Below are 11,872 nucleotides of genomic sequence, written 5' to 3'. Positions count from 1 at the left end.
CCCCCCAAATTGCACAAAAAAACCTTTGATGATCATATCATTCATTCAGTGCCCTTCTTAACATATTTGTTGCTATATTTAGGCTGATTCTTTTTTAAGCTGTAGCAACAAATTTAGAAACTGGTTGCCACCATCTTAAGTTACAAGGTTAAATCATGTCACCATCTTAAGTTACTAGGTTAAATCATGCCAAAAAACCCAAATTTTGATGGTTAAATTCCATTGTTAATGTTAATGACAACTTTGTGTGCTTCAGCTGGGAAAATTGTCACGACCCGAATCGGGGCCCTGGCCGTGAAGAGCATTCCGAACCATCAAGTCTCAAAACACCCCTATCTATCTGGTAATCATGCACATAATTCATATGATAATAGAAATGCGGAAGATAAACAATATTATGAAAACATGGTCATGAATCACATGAGTGCAAAAATGGAAAATAATGTCTGACAACCTCTATCAACATCTGAAAACCGCCTACGAAATCTCTACTACATGACTGAAATAAACAACTGTTTGAAACTGGTAAAAGGCCCCCAGTAGACCCAAAATTTTTAAATAATAAATAAACTGCCAGACATCATCAGGCCTTTCAGAATATAGAAGGCTCACCAAGTGACTCTGCAAACCTGCCTGAAGAATCTTCTGATTTTCTGGAACCCTAGACTGTGCCTCCAAACCTGGGAGGGAAGGGGGTCAATACAAATGTATTGGTACGCAGAGTAATCAAAAACAAATATACAATATTTTTACAAAATATAAGTCAGAGCCATTGTGAAGCATTTTCGTATCAAATCATTTGAAAATACATGGGCATAATATAATAATTTTCCAACAACAATGCAATGCAACTGAGCTAGCTGGCATACCCTACAATATCATATTTACACCAACTGTCAAACCTCGGTTGCTGCCAAGATTAGAGTATAAGTGAGGGGAAGACACACAAGATCACACAGCAGGGTGTCTTGACCCAATGAAGTATGGTAGTGCACAAGATCACAAAGCAGGGCTCCTAACCACAGTCCCAAATTGGGATAACATATATTAGGTACACAAGATCACAAAGCAGGGTACCGAATTCCTTTATCGGCAAACATAGTTTCCAGCGATGAGCCCTTTCACTCAAATGCCTTCTTCGGTCATCCACCTATCTCATGTAAAATCAATCCATCCAACTTTATTTAAGTCAATCACATCTCATATTTTGTAGGGTATCGTCATACCCGACTTGCAAGTCATCAGTATCACATCATTCTTTTCATTCAACCATTATATTCAACATGTTTCAATATAAATAACCCTCTCCTTGCAAGTCAAATTATATCCAATCATAACAATTTTTAAAATATTTCATGCCATGGTTCTCAAGATGATTTCAAACAATCCACGTCATATGAAAATTTAAAACAAATCATATCAAGAGAGGGATTTCATATAATTCTTTTTGAAACACATGCATGTGCATATATAATGTATCAAATCACTTTGGGGAGATGCCTAAAGACCAAATCAATATCACTGAAACCTTTAAAACATGATTATATTTGTAATTTCAAAAATTCCATTCTTAAAACATGAATTTTTAGCCCATGAGATTTTTAGGATAACCCCACATACCTCTATATGCAAAAATAATAGGTACTTATTGAAGCCTACGTTGCGGGGATTCGAAATCTTTAATTTATTTTGAAAACTAACGGTTGAATCCTGAGCTATTAGGATTTTTAATTTGAAACCCTTGAGTGAGTTCTTGAGTAATTTTAGTAAATAAGAATCTATTTTGGCTTTCTAGGGATTAAATCCCGTATTTAAGTTGATGGGGGATTGGACAATTACTAAAATGCCCTTGATTTTCTAAAGAAGCCTGAAAAATTGGCCTGGGGCGATCCACTAGGCGGCGCCTGTCCAAGAGCACCGCTATAGGCCAAGCGTCGCCTACCTTATCGCGGGCTCAGTGCCAGGCCAGGCGATCTGCCAGGTGACGCCTGCAGATCGCGGGACCCTACTGGATGGGAACCCCAAACTCACCCTTATGCTTGTCTAAATATTCCGAAACTCTTTTGAGACGTACTAAACCTTGCCCCATCGCAACGCAACAAGAAAATCAAAAAAAGGATGTTGGAAAGGTTTAAAATAAAACCCCCGAAGATTACTAGCTAAAAATGAGCTAGTATATGCACGACTTTTACGGGGCGTTACGTTATCCCCCCTTGGGATCATTTGTCCCCTAATGACGACACGGAATACAGTCACACACGAATTTAAGTATACTCAAGTATAGAAAAGAAGACATAAGACAAGAATTGTACCTTCCATCTCACCATTCATCGGATCAAATAAATTTGGGTATCTAGTTCTCATGTCGTTTTCTGATTCCCAGGTTGCTTCTTTAACTTTCTGATTCCTCCACAATACTTTAACTGAGGTTATTTCTTTGCTCCTCAATTTTCTAACTTGACGATCTATGATTGCTACAGGTTCTTCTTCATAAGACAAGGAATCGGTCACTTTGATTTCTTCAACAGGGAACACTAAAGAATGATCTCCAATGTATTTCTTCAACATAGATACATGGAATATCGGGTGGACAGAACCCAAATTTGCAGGAAAATCTAACCCGTATGCAACTCCACCTATCCATTTTACAATCCAGTATGCTCCTATATAGCGAGGACTCAGCTTACCTTTCTTCCTGAAGCGCATAACTCCCTTCATGGGAGAAACTTTAAGGAATACCCAATCTCCAACCTCAAATTCTAAATCTCTTCTTCTAACGTCAGCGTAGGACTTCTGACAACTCTGACCCATCTTTAGTCATTCTCTAATGATCTTCACATCCTCCATTGCCTGATGAACAAGTTTAGGCCCAAATAACCATGTTTTACCAACTTCATACCACCCTATTGAAGACCTGCATCTTCTCCCATACAATGCTTCAAACGGTGCCATCTTAATACTGGCATGGTAGCTATTATTGTAAGCGAACTCAACCAACGGAAAATGATCTACCCAACTACCTTTGAAATTTATTGCACAAGCCCTCAACATATCCTCAAGGGTCTGAATGGTGTGCTCAGCTTGTCCATCAGTCTGAGGGTGGAATGTTGTATGTAGGTTCACTTGGGTACCTAAACCTTTCTAAAAAGATCTCCAAAACTGAGAAGAAAACTGAGTACCTCGGTCAGATATAATAGAGACAGGTACTCCATGCAGATGGACTATTTTCTCATTGTACAGCTTGGCATAATCGTCTCCCAAATAATTAGTCCTCACAGGCAAAAAGTGGGCTGACTTTGTCAACCGATCTACAATCACCTAAATGGAGTCATATTGGTTTCGGGACTGTGGAAGTCCTATAATGAAGTCCATATTTATCATCTCCCACTTCCATAAAGGCAGGGCTATCTCTTGGGAAGTACCTCCTAGCCTCAAATGCTCTACCTTCACTTGTTGATAATTCAAACACCTAGAAACAAAATCAGCTACATAACATTTCATGTTATTCCATCAATACAAAGTTTTCAGATCATGGTACATCTTAGTAGAGCCCGGGTGAACAACATACCTCAAAGTGTGAGCCTTACAAAGGATTCTTTCCTGCAATCCATCAACATTCAGAATGCATAACCTTCCCTGATATCTCAGAATACCACCACCACCAATGTCAAACGACATTACCTTTTATTGGCCCATATCTTTCTTGATTTGCATCAAGATGGGATCTTTAACTTGTTTTCTTTAAATTCAGCACAAAGGGATGACTTAGCTATCTCATGAACAATCACCCCTCCATCCTCGGAATCTAAGAGTCGCACTTCCCGATTTGTAAGGTGGTGAATATCCTTTACCATACCTCTCTTCTTCCCTTCAACATTTGAAAAACTGCCCATAGACAACCTACTGAGAGCGTCGGCTACAAAAAATTTGCCTTTCCTAGATGGTAATGCAGGCTCATATCATAGTCTTTCAAAAGCTCCATCCAACAGCTCTGCCTGAGGTTCAATTCTTTCTACAGAAAAACATACTGCAAACTTTTGTGGTCAGTATAAATATCAACATGCACTCTATAGAGATAATGCCTCCAGATTCTAAGTGCAAACACAACGGCTGCTAACTCCAAGTCATGAGTGGGATAATTTTGCTCATGCACTTTTAACTGCCTAGATGTATAAGCTATCACCTTACCATGCTGCATCAAAACATAACCAAGTCCCACACGGGATGCTTCACAATAAACCACAAAACCATCTACACCCTTGGGAAGAGTCAAAATAGGGGCAGCAGTCAATTTGTATTTCAACTTCTCAAAACTATTCTAACACAAGTCAGACCACACAAACTTCACCTTTTTCTGAGTCAATCTAGTGAGCGGAGCAGCTATGAAAGAAAAACTCTCTACGAATCTTCTGTAATAACTTGCCAGGCCTAAGAAGCTCCGAATATCGATTTAGAGTCATGGGTCTAGGCCATTTCCTCACTACCTCAATCTTTTGGGGATCCATTTTAATCCCGTATCTAGATATAATATACCCTAAGAAAGCAATAGCATTAAGCCAGAATTCATATTTGGAGAATTTAGCATATAACTGATGATTCTTAAGGGTTTAAAGGATAATTCGGAGGTAATTAACATGGTCCTCCTCACTTTTGGAATAGATCAAAATATCATCAATGAACACTATGACAAACAAGTCTAGAAACTGACAGAACACCCTATTCATAAGATCCATGAAGGTTGCAGGGGCGTTAGTCAACCCGAAGGACATAACTAAGAACTCATAGTGACCATATTGAGTTCGAAAGGTTGTCTTGGGAATGTCTGACTCCCTAACCTTCAACTGATGATAGCCTGAATGAAGGTCTATTTTCGAAAAACACTTAGCACCCTGAAGCTGGTTAAAAAGATCATCAATTCTAGGAAAAGGATATTTGTTTTTAATAGTGACCTTATTCAACTGGAAATAGTCTATGCACATACGAAGGGACCCATCCTTCTTTCGCATGAAAAGTACGGGTGTACCCCATGAGGAAACACTAGGACGAATAAAGCCTTTGTCTAGGAGGTCTGCGAGTTGTTCTTTTAACTCTTTCAGTTTTATGGGAGCCATTCTATACGGAGGAATGGAAATAGGATGAGTGTCTGGCAACACATCAATGCCAAAATCTATCTCCCTATCAGGTGGTATCCCTGGGAGATCTTCGAGAAAGACTTCTGGAAACTCATTCACTATAGGGACTGATTGAATATGAAGATTTTAAACCCTGGAATCTTTTATTCGGATTAGATAGTACATACAACCTCTGGAGATGAGCTTTCGGGCTCTAAGATAAGAGATAAAGTGACCTCTAGGTGCCATAGAATTCCCTACTCACTCAATTGATGACTCATTCTAGAAAGAAAAAGTTACCTTCTGGGTTCTACAATCAAGTATGGCATAACACGAATGGAGCCAGTCCATCCCAAGGATGGCATCAAAGTCTACCATATCAAGTTCTATAAGGTCTTCCATAGTATCCCGACTAAAAATAGACACAACACAATTTCTATACACCCTTCTAGCAACAACAGAATCACCTATAAGAGTGGAAACAGTGAAGGGTTCTACAATAACTTTGGGGTCAAACCCAAAACCAACAGCCACATAAGGGGTCACATAAGATAAGGTAGACTTAGGATCAAACAATACATAAACATTACGAAAAAAGATCTGTAACATACCGGTGACAACATCTGGTGAAGATTCCGCCTCTTGGCGGTTAGCCAAAGAATATAACCAATTATGACCACTCCCAGCAGCTGAAGGACTACTCTTAGGAGGAGGAGCTGTAGAGGTGGCTTGGGGCTTATCACCCCCACCCCCCTCCCACCCCTACATTTCCTTCAACAGAAGGGTAATTTCTCTGAAGATGGCCCATCTTGCCATAGGTATAACAATTTATCCCCTCGAAATAGCACCTCCCTGGGTGATTCTATCTGCAAGTCTCACACCATGGATAAGTATGATGCAGTTGGGCCATACTGCCCTACAACTAAGTATCAGGGGCTCTAGATCCAGGATGAGTTTGGAAACTCTGAGATCGTCTATCTACTGGTGTTCTGGGTGCTGGGGAGCTGGCAGCAGACTGTGCATTACCCCAATTCTTCTTCTTCTGCCATTTATTTCCCCACTTACTACTTTGAGGCTGACTGTGACCATGGTCGGCAGATCTGTCTCTTTTTGCCAGTCTTTCTATCTCCCTAGCTTCAGAAATCTTTTTCTTTTTCTCTTCTACCTGTTGCATATGAACTGTCAGCCTAGCGAAGTCTAACTAATTATTTAACATAGCTCCTTGGCACTCAAGCACTGGATCATTTGAAAGGCTGGACGCAAACTTCCTCATTCGGGCCCTCATACTACTCCTTATCTTAAGAGCATAACGGGACAGCTGATTAAACTTTTGAGTATACTCCTGAACACTCATCTTACCCTTCTTAAGGTTCATAAACTCATCATTCTTTGCCTCCCGTAACTCTAAAGGAAATAACCAGTCAAGAAAAGGATCAACAAACTTATTCCATATCGAGGGCTCAGCATTGTCGCCCTTCGCATATTCCCAATCATTGTACCACTGATTTACCACCTCTTTCGGTTGGTATGCTGCCAATTCTACTTTTTCCACTTTATCTACGTGCATCACTTTGAAGATCTTTTCCATTTTGTCTACAAATCCCTGTGAATCCTCTTCTACTTTAGTACCCGTGAATTTGGGAGGATTCATCCTCATAAATTGGCTCACCTGTGTAGCTTCAGAAGTAACAGATGCATACCCAGTATCTTCTGACCGTTGAGTCTGTACAGCCACCAACTGTGTTAGCATATGAATAGATTGCCTGAACTTTGTGTTTGATACATTTCCCTGAGAAGTTGGGGGATGATTCACATTGGTCCGTAGAGCCCAAGGTAGACTGGTTAGGACTCCCAGAGTAGGGATTGGGTCTGGAGTAGGAGCTCTGTTACATGTCCTCATCCCATGAGTGGGGTGGACTTTATCATTCTGTTCACTCTGATTAGTATTGCGACGAGGAGGCTTGACTTTATTTCTGTAAGACAAATGATCACTGATTAGGAACAGACTTGAATCTGAAGCACAAACTAAACCACAAAGAGGGGAAACATTTCCTAAACGCCTAGTAGCCTCCTACTAATAAGTGTGGCAAGCTACACACTCATAAACAAGACTCTACCTGATGCGATTTTGCAGATACTCTAGGACTATGAACCGTGCTTTGATACCAAGTTTATCATGACCCAAACTAGGGCCCTGACTGTGACGAGCATTCTGAACCATGAAGACCCAAAACACCTCTATCTATCTGGTAATCATGCATATAATTCATATGATAACAGAAATGCAGAAGATACACAATATTATGAAAACATGATCATGAATCACATGAGAACAAAAATGGGAAATAATGTCCCACAACCTCTATCGACATCTAAAAAACTATGTGCAAAATCTCTATTACATGACTGAATAAACAACTGTCTGAAACTGGGACAAGGCCCCCGGTAGACCCAAAATTACTAAATAATAAATAAACTGCCAGACATTAGGCCTTCCAGAATATAAAAGGCTCACCAAGTGACTGTGCAAACCTGCCTGAAGAATCTACTGATTTTCTGGACCCCTAGACTGTGCCTCCGAACCTGGGAGGGAAGGGGGTACAAATGTACTGGTACGCAGAGTAATCAAAAACAAAAATACAATATTTTTATGAAATATAAGTGAGAGCCATTATAAAGAGTTTCGTATCAAATCATTTGAAAACACATGGGCATAATGTAATAATTTTCCAATAACAATGCAATGCAGAAGAGCTAGGTGGCATACCCTACAATATTATATTTACACCAACTATCAAACCTCGGTTGCCGCTGAGATTAGATTATAAGTGAGGGGAAGACACACAAGATCACACAGTAGGGTGTCTCGACCCAATGAAGTATGGTAGTGCACAAGATCACAAAGTAGGGCTCCTAACCACAGTCCCAAATTGGGATAACATATATTAGGTACACAAAATCACAAAGCAGGGTAACAAATTCCCTTGTCGACAAACACAGTTTCCAGCGATGAGCCCTTTCACTAAAACGCCTACTTTGGGCATCCATCTATCTCATGTAAAATCAATGCATTCAACTTTATTTAAGTCAATCACATCTCATATTCTGTAGGGTATCATCATACCTGACTTGCAAGTTATCAGTATCACATCATTCTTTTCATTCCACCATTATATTCAACATGTTTCAACATAAACAACCCTCTCCTTGCAAGTCAAAATTATATCCAATCATAACAATTTTCAAAACATTTCATGTCATGGTTCTCAAGATGATTTCAAACAATCCATGTCATATGAAAATTTAAAACAAAATCATATCAAGAGAGGGATTTCATATAATTCATGCTCTCAAATCACTTCGGGGAGAGGCCTAAAGACCAAATCAATATCATTGAAACCTTTAAAACATGATTATATTTGTAATTTCAAAACCTCCATTCTTAAAACATGAATTTTTAGCCCATGAGATTTTTAGGATAACCCCACGTACCTCTATATGCGAAAATAATAGGTTCTTTTTGAAGCCTACGTTACGGGGATTTCAAATCTTCAATTTGTTTTGAAAACTCACTGTTGAATCTGGAGTATTAGGATTTTTAATTTAAAACCCTTGAGTGTGTTCTTGAGTATTTTTGGTGAATGAGACTCTATTTTGGCTTTCTAGGGATTAAATCTTGTGTTTAAGTTGATGGGGATTGGACAATTACTAAAATACCCTTGATTTTCTGGAGAAGCCTGAAAAATTGGCCTGGGGCTATCCACCAGGCGGCACCTACCCAAGAGCACCGCTATAGGCCAGGCGTCACCTACCTTATCGTGGGCTCAGTGCCAGGCTAGGTGATCTTTCGGGCGACGCCTGTAGATCGTGGGACCCTACTGGATGGGACCCCCAAACTCACCCTTATGCTCGTCTTAAAATTTCAAAACTCTTCCGAGATGTACTACAACATTGCCCCATCACAACGCAATAATAAAATCTAAAAACGGATGTCGGGAAGGTTGAAAATAAAATACCCAAAGATTACTAGCTAAAAATGAGTCTAAGTCTTTCAACACTTAGAATATTTTCAAGTTTTTAAGTCTAAAACCACACCATTAGGAGCTAGTATATCACGACTTTTATGGGGCGTTACAAAAATAGATCAAAGGCATCAGCAATTTTGCTAATTTCAAGAACCAATATACTATAGAAGCCTCCTTTGAAGGTTTAATAACACAATGACAAGACTTGTAATCGAAGAAACCAATTCAAATGAAAGCAAATGTTCTCATCATAATAGTCTCAACTGTCAAGGCACCAGCAAGACGTGATTCAGAAGAAAATTAACAATGAGTAACTTGCAATCACATAGCTGCTATTAAGGTTCTTAGCCTAGTTAAACTTTACAAAGCAAAAGTTAATTATAAACTCGGTCTTTATTTGTAATCGAATGTGTTGTACTACTGGTACAAAGAAAAGATATTGGCCGTTGTGATAGGTTTATTGGCCAACTACTGCAATAATGTGAAAAACTCTTGTTTGATAGGCATGATGAATAGTACAGTTGATGAGTGGCAGTTGAGAGTGCAATGATTGCTGAATTTCCGAATCCTGATGATGCTGCACTAAAGAAGAGTGGCAATGTAGGACTCCCACCATACGTATTTTGGTATTGCCAAATCCATTTTAAAGGGGTGTCAACTTCCAAGCCCTTCACCATTGCTGAACCCTGGAGGAAGCATTTTAGTATGTTTATTCAGTACATTGTATGAACCTAGTTAAGGAATGCTACATTTAGTGCACCATTTTTGTGAGAAGGAGAAATAAAAATAATTCTAGCAATATTGACAAGAGTACCTTAAATGTTGGAAAGAGATTGTCATTTGATCCATTCCAATGGAGGGGGTGCTACGTTTGTATATACTGACCATGAAGTAGCAGCTTACTTCTCAGTATTGTAGAAGCAGAGGTCTGCAAGAGAGGCACGACCAAGTAGAATGATTATATATAGAAATTTAATACAAATCTACCTTTGGTATGATCATGGAAGACCATGAATGAAGATAGAGATCATGAAAGTCTCAAATTACCAGGACTTCTCTGTGATGTTCAGGTAAACCTGTTGAACCATGCTGGAACTGGAAGTTTCCAATTTGGGTAGTTTTTCCATGTTGATTGTCAGCATAAGAAGAGGGAGATATACCCAAATTTAGATCAATATTATGACTTAAGCCTAAATCAAATGTAAAGATTAGTAGTTTTCAACCAGCTAATAAGAACTAAAGAATAAAGAGACAAAAATAAAGGCAGTGTCTAGAAAAGGATGCAAGTCTTAATAGTACCTCCAATATCACCCTCTGAACTCAATACCCCTTCATACGTGCTCGGATCAAAGTTAGTGACCGCATCCCTTCCAATGCGTGTTATAGCAGCCTTATCATATGCCCTGATCACGCCAAAAGACCAAGTCCAGTCAATGTTAGAGAGGTTAAAACACATAATATATAAGTCAAAGAAGAATCAGGTCATGATCATTGGACCTTGCAGTCTTCAATCTCACTGTCAAACAGTCCAAGATATATATATCTGCAGGCACATGGTGTACGGTAACTGGTTAGCAATACTCCCTCTAACTTATAAAGATCAGTGCTATCACATGATTTGATAGTGAGAACTTGAAACAGCCATAATAATAACTTCATGAAATTTCTAAGCCATATTGAAACAAGTAGTCACTCACTTCCTTCCAAGAAGCTGCCCCATCCATGCTTCCTAACGCCCAGATTTATGTTGAGTGACTCCTCTATATTTTGAACTTCCTCTATAGAAGCCATTGCTCTGACGATGAAGTATATGCACAAACTCTTCTTTGCTAAAGTTGTTCATCTACATGCCATTCATAGACAATTACGTTAAACAGCAATCTTTCTCCTAATTGAAAAAGAATTTCAACCAGGATTAACGATGGCAATTAGCTACTTCAACCAACCTGCTTCAGATCTTCTTCATAATCACTGACGTTAAAATTAATATCTGCATCAAGTCCTCGAATTTAATTGCAGCATTGTCATATGCCCTAAAATTAGTAAAACAAAACTCAGTACTACAACTATCCAAGTTCTTTCTTTCAAGAAGTACAAAATTCAAGGAACGGAGATGAGATAAAATGTTTTCTAAATTATACGGTACCTAGCAGCAGCATGTGCAGTGTCAAAAGCCCCTGTGAATACAAGTTCCAAATGAAAAATAAAGCTTGCAGTCAGCAATCAATACATGAACAAAATTGGAATAAACTTTATACCAATAAAACGCGTGGTCATAACTCATAAACGCGGTTGCTTACCCAAGTAAACTTGTTTCCCACAATCCCTGCAAAATTTAAAAAGAAACTATTCAGATTCACATAACACATTTATTATCTGTTGCAATCCAAACTTGAAAGTGGAAGACGTTTACAAGTAATTGCTAGATAGTTGGATTATACGTAGACATGATTCAATTTACGTACAAAATGGTAGATGTCCCAAATAGAAGAAATACTAACATAAAAGGTACAGTGAAAGCTTATAAGAAGATACGTCATGAATATAGAAACATTTTGTATGAGAAACTCGTTAGGAATTCTTGAACCCAAAACAACCTCACGTATGTGTAAGCATAAGTTCAGTATATAAATGTACGATGAATGAAAGATAATTTCGTCCATTCTTAAGCATGAATAGTGAAAAGTGTTGATGTGGGATGATGGCTAGCATACTGAGGCCAAACTAGTTCTATTG

The 11,872-nt window shown here is 38.8% G+C and overlaps 1 pseudogene; it reads right to left on the bottom strand.

The window, feature by feature from the left end:
* Nucleotides 1–9,400: 9,400 nt before the first annotated feature.
* LOC107844578 lies at nt 9,401–11,402 on the bottom strand (annotated as a pseudogene).
* Between the last annotated feature and the right edge of the window lie 470 nt (nt 11,403–11,872).

Source organism: Capsicum annuum, chromosome 10 (assembly GCF_002878395.1).
Source record: "Capsicum annuum cultivar UCD-10X-F1 chromosome 10, UCD10Xv1.1, whole genome shotgun sequence".
NCBI classification, from domain to species: Eukaryota; Viridiplantae; Streptophyta; class Magnoliopsida; order Solanales; family Solanaceae; genus Capsicum; species Capsicum annuum.
This window is presented reverse-complemented; position numbering and strand designations above follow the sequence as displayed.